At 38.4% G+C, this 10,314-nt stretch overlaps 1 non-coding gene across 1 annotated transcript; it reads left to right on the top strand.

Annotated features, from left to right (window-relative positions):
- Window positions 1-8,437: 8,437 nt before the first annotated feature.
- Window positions 8,438-8,509, top strand: TRNAR-UCG (transfer RNA arginine (anticodon UCG)). Its single transcript has one exon. It is a non-coding gene; the product is annotated as a tRNA-Arg (tRNA).
- Window positions 8,510-10,314: the final 1,805 nt, after the last annotated feature.

Below are 10,314 nucleotides of genomic sequence, written 5' to 3'. Positions count from 1 at the left end.
CAGCATCAGAGTCTTTTCCAATGAGTCAACTCTTCTCATGAGGGGGCCAAAGTACTGGAGTTTCAGCTTCAGCATCATTCCTTCCAAAGAAATCCTAGGGTTGATCTGCTTCAGAATGGACTGGTTGGATCTCCTTGCAGTCCTAGGGACTCTCAAGAGTCTTCTCCAACACCACAGTTCAAAAGCATCAATTCTTTGGTGCTCAGCTTTCTTCACAGTCCAACTCTCACATCCATACATGACCACAGGAAAAACCATAGCCTTGACTAGACGGACCTTTGTTGGCAAAGTAATGTCTCTGCTTTTGAATATGCTATCTAGGTTGGTCATAACTTTTCTTCCAAGGAGTAAGCGTCTTTTAATTTCATGGCTGCAGTCACCATCTGCAGTGATTTTGGAGCCCAAAAAAATAAAGTCTGACACTGTTTGCACTGTTTCCCCATCTATTTCCCATGAAGTGATGATACATGCTATTTTTCTCTCTCTGACTTATTTCTCTCTGTATGACAGTCTTGAGGTCCATCCACATCTCTACAAATGACCCAATTTCATTTACAAATGACCCATTCCTTTTAATGACTGAGTAATATTCCATTGTGTATACGTACCATATCTTCTTTATCTATTGATGGACATTTAGGTTGCTTCCATGTCCTGCCTAATGTAAATAGTGCTGCAATAAATATTGGGGGTGCATGTGTCTTTTCGAACTATGGTTTCCTCTGGGTATATGCCTAGTAGTCTTCTGCTTCTTTGACAGACCAGACCTGTGTTTGGCTTTCCCACTTTCCAGTCATGCCTCCGTGTTGGGGCTATGCTCTTCTCATCATGGCTACCTGGCCCCAGTCTGCTGTGCGTGCCCCAGAAGAAGCTAGCCCAGCCATATACACCCAAGATATCCAGGTGTCTCCTACTCACCCCACGTAAATCCAGGGTGGCTCCTGATTTACCTTTGAAAGAACTGCTCTTCTGAGCCAGGTGCTTAGCATCTATAATTCCACTTAATCTTCACAACAGCTCTATAAAGAAGGTATTATTATCCCCAATTTTCAAGAAGAGGAAACAGATTCAAAGAGGGTAAACAACCTAAAGTCACATGGATTGGAGTCAGGATTCCAACATAGACCTGTCAAAGGTGATGCTCTTTCTGTTTTCTCGGATAACAATTCCTTTCCTTGGTTGAGCACCTATCATATACCAGGAAGTGTTCCAAACATGTTAAAAATATTATTTCATTGATTCTCACAACATCCCCATGAGAGAGGTATTAGCATCTGATATAAATAAATGAGAAAACTGAGGTTCAGAGCAATTAAGTAATTGTTTTGAGATCATATGCGTTTGTCATTCACTGAAAGCACTGGAGCTTGGTAAGATTTTTGCTGATCTTGACTAATGTGAAAGCTGCAGATAGTGCTGTCCTCTTTCCCATTCTTCTTGCCTTCGAGCAACTCTCTTGGTTGGTCCCATGAAAAAAACAGACCAAAAAAAAAATCATAAATATTTTCCTAAACATCAACCTATTTAAAAACCTACCTTCAGATCATTTGTTATATAAGAAAATTAAAGTTCTATTTGTTTAATCTTCTGTGGGTGAGTTTTCTGTTAATTGTAGCTAAACATTTTCTTAACTCATACAGGAAGGTCCTTTTATCACCTTCTTACTGATCAAGAAACAAATTAAAGGGGCATGAAGAGATCAAGTACGTTTCTAAAGCCACACTAATAGTGACTGTGGTCTACTGATAGTTGACCCCCTGTATCCATCTATGGGGTCGCAACGGAGTCGGACATGACTGAAGTGACTTAGTAGCAGCAGCAGCATTCTTCTCTTAATAATTTCCCAAGTTATGCTTGGCATGTGGCTGGCCAGCAGAAGGTTCACATTTTCCAGGCTTCTTTGAAGCTTTGTGGTCCATATAACTATATTTTTGTTAGTGGGATATGAGTGGCAAAGAGGGATGTTATTAATTTCCAGGTCATGCCCTCCAGTCCCCTTTTTTCTTTTTCCCACCAGTGGTGATGATGGACCATTTCAATCACAGAGACCAGACTAACACCTCAGGAGACGGCAGAGCAACAAGACAGAAGGAACCTGGGCTCCTGAATGACTTCATGGATTAGAGTTGCCCTCCATCCTGGGATCATCTACCAAATTAGCCCTTTAAGAGAGAGAAATAAACTTCTATTTCATTTAAGCTACCTGTGTTTTGCTGTGTCTTTAAGACACCATTATCTTAACCAATACCATGGCCAACAAATTTTCTAACATAGTCCTCTGTAATTCCAAACTTGGGTAATTTCCACTACAATTCTCAATACCTAAATCAAAGTCTGCAAACCCCAATGTCCACAGATGTCAGGTAGATAACAAGTCAGCCAAGAAGGCTGAGTGGAAACTATGGTAAACTGGAGAACACATTTGTGTTTACTGTGCAGTTACCAAACTATTTCGTTTTCTTCCTGCTAGACGGTATTTCTCAGTTTACCTTGTAATTAGGTGGGGCCGTGTGACTGAGTTCTGACTAGCATCATGTGGACCGAAGGAATGAATGCTATATCCGTGCCTCACCCATTAAAAAGTTCTTGTTCAATCCTGTACTCTTTTTTCGGGGAAATCTTAGGAGCCATGCAATGATGCAATGGACATGGCAGAACCATAGGCTAGAAGCTGGATCCCTGGGTCACACTTAAAAAGAGCTGCCTAAATTACATCAACATGTAGATTTTGATGTGAAACTAAGAAACAAAGTTTTGCCAAGTTGATTGTTTACATGATCAGGTCTATTGTAATCACAGCAGAGAGGTGTCCCCTAATATAACAAGGTGACAGCCCCTATAGAAATACTGGCTTAGTACTGCCAGATTCTTGGACTTTTTTAAAAGAGAAGATAGAAATCCTGAATATTATTAGAAAGTTGCTGATTATCCATGTTAGCCAATTCTTTGGAAAAGAGCCTGAAGCTGGCAAAGATTAAAGGCAGGAGGAGAAGGGGGTGACAGAGGATGAGATGGTTAGAGGGCATCACCAACTCAATGGACATGAGTTTGAGCAAACTCCAGGAGATGGTGAAGGACATGGAAGTCTGGCATGTTGCAGTCTATGGGGTCTCAAAGAGCTGGATACGACTGAGCAATGGAACAACAACAATCAGTGTTAGCCAATACTGTGAAGGTCAAATGTGACTAAGATCCAAATGTATACATGTTTTCCACCCCTGCCTCAGTAGGATCCCCTGATTCTGGGCCTTCAGGCAGCCTCCCCCACTGATCCCAGGTTCCTGAGGTATAGACCCAAACTCTTTATAATAGAATCAGTTGCTGGAATGACATCTGACTCGTAATTAGTGCTCAGTACAAGGGCTTATTATTCTTTTTGCGCTTGTTGTTACGTTATTTTGTCTCACTTTGTTGTTGTTTAGTTGCTAAGTCATGTCTGACTCTTGAGGACCCCTTGGAGTATAACTCACCAGTCTCCTCTGTCCATGGGATTTACCAAGCAAGAATACTGGAGTAGATTGCCATTTCCTTCTCCAGGGGGTCTTCCCATCCATATATCAAACCCACATCTCCTTCATTAGCAGGCAAATTCATTACCGCTGAGCCACAAGGGAAGCCCTTGTTTCACTTGACGTGCACCTTAATCAATGGTTCATCATAAGAGTGCCCTGCATTGTGTGGAAGGAGGCGGCCAAGGAGCAATGAACGCAAGAGCACTGTCTGCAATAATTGAATTCAGAAAGCTTGACTATCTATCTATTTACAAGAACAGACTCTTTGGAGCGAGACTGTCTGGGCCCCTATTCCACTTACCAGGTGAACAACTTTGGGCCAGTTACTGAACCTCTCTGCCCCTCAGTGTCCTTAACCATAAAATGGGAGTGATAATAATAGTGACAGTGTATTCATTTGCCAGGGCTGCCATAAAAGTATGCCACAAACATGAGTGGCTTAGACAACACAAATTTATTGTCTAAGAGTTGTGAAGGCTAGAAAAACCAAAAATCAAGGTGTCAACAGGATTGGTTTCCTCTGGAGGCTGTGAGGGAAGGCTCTATTCTCTGGCTAATAGATAACTGCCTTTTCCCTGTGTCTCTTCACACTGTCTTTCTCTGTGTGTGTCTGTCTCTGTTCAAATGTCTCCTTTCTATAAGGATACTACACTGGGTTAGTGCCCACTCTAATGACTTCATTGTGACTTGATAACCTCAATAAAGTTTTATCTCCATATAAGGTCACATTTGAGGTGTCGTGGGGCGTGGTTAGGTTTTCAATGTATCACTAGAAGGGGAACACAATTCAACACATAACCACATTATCTGATCAGATTGTTGTGAAGATTAAATTAGCTAATACAGGTCAAACACTTAACAATAGTCACCTACAGCATAAGCACTCAAAAACATTTGCTATTGTTGCTCAGTTGCTAAGTCATGTCTGACTTTTACAACCCCGTGGACTGCAGCACGCATTAGCTAATGGTATTATACATCTTAAAATTTTGTTACACCAAGGTGACCCATCCTTAAAAATAAGTTGGTAAAAACTCTGCTGTTCCAGTATAGATGTTTTTGGGGAGTAGCTGAGGAGAGGTAGGGGTGATTTCAGTTCTTGATCTTAGAATACAGCAAAATGAAAGACGTGCCAGTTCCCAACATTGATAATACAAAAGAAGATAGGACAAGAGACAGAGAATCTTTGTGCTCGTCATAAGCTTGAACATGACTCAATTTGAGAGGTATGTCATACATTTTCCTTTGATTAATTACTAGGTATTGTTAATTCATTTCTGGTGATTATCACTAACTCAAAAGTACAATAAAAGACTGTAGCTTGAATTTTGCAATTCTGGAATTTGACCTTTCTGAAACAGAGATTGGTTCAGAGTCTTTTAAAATATTCTAGAGTTACAATTTTAAGTATTAAAATAACCCAGAACACTAAATCCTATATATTATACTATTTTTTTAGTTTGATAAATTACTATTTTGAGTGCAATCTATACACTAAACAAAGAACAACATGTATATAAAAAGAAAAATGGAAAATCCAAGATATAAATGTTCCAGTAATTTATTACATTGAATAGGTATGCTATTTGGGATCAGATTAGTGTCTGCCACCATCCAATTAATGTGTGGGTTATTGGGCAGATGAATTAATCATTTTACACTGCAATATATAATTAAAAAAACATGGGTTTGAACCAGATGAGTGATTATTAAATAACCATATTCAATAAAATTAGGAAGATGCATATAGATTATCCTCTAAAAATTTTAGTGTAATCATCCTTTCATCTGAGACTCTGTTATTCTTAACTGTAAACCAATACAGTATTGCAAAGTAAAAATAAAAATAAAAATAAATTTTTCTTTCTATGAATGTTTCATAAAAGTATATAGAATTAAAAAAAAATAATAATAAAATAAAATAAAATAAAATAAAATAAATCTGAGGCCAGTTGATGGTTGTGTGGTTCAAACAGACTGAAATGTAGCCCAACAAGCCCTCAAGGTACAAGATTTAAAACCACTGATGCTGGTACTGCTAAGTCGCTTCAGTCGTGTCCGACTCTGTGTGACTCCATTGAGGGCAGCCCACCAGGCTCTGCCGTCCCTGGGATTTTCTAGGCAAGAACACTGAAGTGGGTTGCCATTTCCTTCTCCAATGCATGAAAATGAAAACTAAGTGTTTTCTAATAATGCCAAGAGTTGCGAATCCCTGAACTGTAAGCATCTTTACAAAAGAGAGAACTCTGATGGATAACACTGATCTTTCTTTCAAAAAAGGGGAAAAACGTAAAAAGTCAGTTCCCAATATTTTGCTCTCATCCTCTTGAGAACCCATCAAACTTTTACTTTTAGTTCACATCCTAGATCATTCATGAATGCAGTTTTGTGATGATGTGGTTTATACATTCTGTTCAGTCTTGACAGCATTTTAAAAGTCTGGCCTCTGTAAAAACTTTGGTACAGGTCTCATTGCATTTACTGATTTTACAGATGAATAGATGTTCAGTAGGGAGAAGTCAGCCTCCCCTCAAAACCCCTCTTGAAAGCAGAGACTGCTTGGGTGGCATGGGTGACCTGAAAACTGCCTGTTTAAATGGGCAGTTAGTGACGCACATACCATCCAACCACATGGGTAACTTACTTCCGAAGTATTATACCAGGTCAAGAAACCTAACTCATTAGCATGTACCACAGTGATCCTCAAAGCTCAGATGTCCAATTTCAATTATATTCCATTTGCAAATCCAGACTGTTTTCCCCCCCCCCCAAAGTCACACTTCCATTATTTGTGAGCTTTGAGAAAGGCAGAAGAGTACAACTGAAGACCCTTCTCCTCTCTTCTCCCACTTCTTTCCCTATAGCCTCTCATCATTCTCAACTCCACTCACTTCTCTCACTCACTGTTTTTCATGACATATTTAGTCTAAGGATGTTGGCTCAAGCCAAGTAGAATTCAGTTCTTTCACCTTAGGTATAGCCATCAGTCCTGGGGTTAAAATTTTTTTTTTACTTTATTTTTTTCTGCTATTTTTAAAATATAGTAAGTGAAGATTCAGAAGAAAGTCTTACATAATAAGACTGAAAAATAAATTATTTTCTTATTGTGTGTATGTGTGTGTGTGTGTGTGTGTGTGTGCTCAGTCACATCTGACTCTTTGGATCCCCTAGACTATAGCCTGCCAGGCTCCTCTGTCCACGGAATTTTCCAGGCAAGAATACTGAAGTGGGTTACCATTTCCTAGTCCAGGGGACCTTCCTAACACAAGGATCAAACCCCACATCTCATGTGCCTACTGCATTGGCAGGAAGATTCTTTACCACTATTCCACCAATATTTTCTTATTACAGAAGTAACTGTGCTTATTGTAGAAAAGTTAGAAATACAAATATGTACTTTAAAACAAAAAGGCAATAGAATGCCTCACATCCTGAAATCCAGAAATAAACATGGCTAACATTTTGATGCATAGTTTGTCAATCCACATTTACTCTTAAAACTGAATAACCATGCAATCAGATCACCCAACTGGTCGTTTAGAAGAAAGGTAGAGGCAGGAAGGGCAAAATACCACGATAGTGACCTTCACCCCCCTCCCCCCACGGCACCCACATTTCAAGAGTTTTCTAAGGGACTACACCAATCAACTTCCAAACTCTTTGAAGACTTCTGTCCTGGCTGCTAAATCTCCCCACTTTGCTACAATCAAATATTACTCCAATACTGGCTACTTGGACTCAGATGAGTTACTAACATGCAGACTAAATGTACAGTAAAAAGGAAAAGACTCCCCCCAAAATTTCTGAAAGGAGGAAAACAAATTTCACTGAGACTAATTCAATGCAGTACCTGGTCTAGTTGGGTGAGGAAATACATACTCTGAATATGTGCATGCCATGTTTTGAAAACTCAGCTCATACTGAAATTTACATCTACCAAGAGGAAAAATAATGTCTCTTGCTAGATATTACAAATGCCAACACTTAAGAAATGTTTGTCCATGAATATGTTCAGACTCACTGTCCATATACACAAACTTGAACATTTTAAGAACATTTGGTATAAAATAACATTTTAATTATAAAGTATCCTCAGAAAGAAAAAAAGCTAAGTTTATAATTCAAGAACTGGATGCTATAAAAAAGGAATGACCCAAGAATAACTAAGAGTTCTTTGAAATTAAAAATATGATAGTTTAAGCAGAGGTTTCCAAGAAAGTAGAAAATAAGGATTGATTGAAAATATGAAAGACTAAATTATGAAGTATAATCCAAGAGGCTACTGTCCAATGAATAGAAGCTCCAGATAGAGCAGACAAAGTGAGAGGAGAATATAAAGAAAGAAATAATAAAGATTTCTGAGTTGAAACACACGAGTGTCTAGATTGAAGAAAGAAGGAGGGAAAAAATACTACAATGCCAGAAACACTGAATGAAAAATGACTGACAGTCACAGAATGTTAAAATTTCAGAACATCAAAGTTTTTTAACATCCAAAAACTTTTCAGAGAGAAAAAAAGCAAATTGTATTTTGTAAAATTGAGAATGACATCAAACTACTCTTTAGCAATGCTGTATGCTATGAGAAATGGAACACTTCGAAATTCAGAGAGAAAATTTGAGAGTAAAGATATTCTATGTCATGGAAGGACTCAATACATTTACCTCCCACATCCCCTTTCTATGGAAGTGTTCCACCAAAGTAAGAGAGTAAACCAAAAAAATGAGAAGTTCAAGAAATAATTAACCCAATCAGAAAGAAAATGGAAGGAAGACTCAAGGGTGACAGCTTTTCATCAAATCTAGGGCATAAGAGTCCAATCTGGAGCTGGTGGAAGGAGGCCTCCAAAAGACAGGTGTCTAGGAAGAGAATGTATATAAGCAGAATGAATTCACAGATTTGATACTACCTTTAGACAGGGGCTTCCCTGGTGGCTCAGAGGTTAAAGTGTCTGCCTTCGATGCAGGAGACCCAGGTTCGATCCCTGGGTCGGGAAGATCCCCTGGAGAAGGAAATGGCAATCCACTCCAGTATTCTTGCCTGGAGAATCCCATGGACAGAGAAGCCTAGTAGGTTACAGTCCACGGGGTTGCAAAGAGTCAGACACGACTGAGCGACTTTACCTTCCTTCCTTCCTTAAGAAGTTGAATATAAAGTTGTAAAAAAAAGAAAGCTCAGCAATGCAGGAAATGGAATGGGGAGGAGGAAACAATTAGAAATCCAAGAAACACACAACTACTAAAAAGGATATGCAATCATAGTATACCATGTAGCTGAGCTGTGACCAATCTTTACATAGTCATAGTGTTGTAAACACTATTGGTCAATTTTTAGCTTCTGGAATCAACCTACAAGCCAGACAAAAGGAAGACTTGGATCTGGTTGCAGAACAAGGTCCCTGTGTTCTTTCTTGACATCATGAGTTAAAATTAAGCAGTTGATTGTGATAAGAAGGCCTACAGCAATGAAGAAAAAGGTAAGAACATTCAATATGTTCACCTCACTAAGCATAGAGTTAAGAGACACTGTCAGTGATAAACATGAGGATGTGAGTATACAAAGCTATATTTTACATAGTTACAAAGGCAACTAATAAAAAGAATCTAAAAATAGGGGTGTAATCTTAATGAAGTGAAAGAAAGGATGGCCAGAGATAAAAGATCAGTGGGCTGTCTATATCCACCATCAGAGAAATCAACAGATAATATCTAAAATTGTTAAGTAAAGAAATAGGAAAACAAAAGTAATGTACTGAAGGATTTATAATAGGTTGAAGCAAAATATAAGACAACCATGGCACAAAGGCCAAGAGGGAAAAAATAGAGTTATCTTGGGGGTTCTTACACTATACATAAAATGGTGTAACATCACTTAGAGGAAGATTATAATATGTTAAAGAAATATACACTTCTACTTCCAGTCAAACGGAGTAGAGGAGTCAGATTTACTATCCTCTCTGAAAGGATTAAAATAGCAGACAAAATATATCAAACAATGGCACTCTGGACATTGGACATTAGTCAACATTAGTGATCACTAAAAGAGGGAAAAGAGAGGAAAATATTTGTCCATAGAAGCATTGTGCACAAATATTCATAGCAACTGTATTTTTAATAGCTCCTAATGTCCATCAAAGATGATGAATAAACAAATTGTGCTACATTCATACAATGGATTACACAACTTCACAATGAAAAAGAATAAACTATACATACAAACAACTACATGGATGAATCTCAAATTAATTATGCCAGTGAAACAAGCCACAAAAAAGTAGTACCTATTGTACAATTCCATTTATCTAAAATTATAGAAAAATAAAACTAACCTGTAGTGACAGAAGCAGATCAGGGACTGCAGAAAGAAGGGGAAGGTTGATTTTAAAGGGGCATGAAGAAACTTTCAGGCGTGATGTAATGGTCACTATCTTGATTGTGGTGATAATTTCATGGCATATACAAATGTTAACACAAATTGTTCACTTTAAATATAAGCAGTTTATTGCATGTCGATTATATCTCAGTGGCTAAAAAGGAAAAAAGGTACGGCATAAACATTATAATAATAAAAAATAACAAATAAACATGTTATGTATATTTATGTATATACTTATACCTGCATGCGTGCATGCTAAATCGCTTCAGTTGTGTCCAACTCTTTGTGACCCTATGGACTGTAACCCACAAGACTTCTCTGTCCATGGGATTCTCCAGGCAAAAATACTGGAGTGGGTTGCCATGCCCTCCTCCAGGGGATCCTCCCCATCCAAGGATCAAACCCACGTCTCCTGCATCTCCTGCA

The sequence above is a fragment of the Ovis canadensis genome, chromosome 1 (genome assembly GCF_042477335.2).
Source record: "Ovis canadensis isolate MfBH-ARS-UI-01 breed Bighorn chromosome 1, ARS-UI_OviCan_v2, whole genome shotgun sequence".
Classification (NCBI taxonomy): domain Eukaryota; kingdom Metazoa; phylum Chordata; class Mammalia; order Artiodactyla; family Bovidae; genus Ovis; species Ovis canadensis.
The sequence above is the reverse complement of the archived record's forward strand: the minus strand, read 5'-3'. Positions and strand labels throughout refer to the sequence as shown.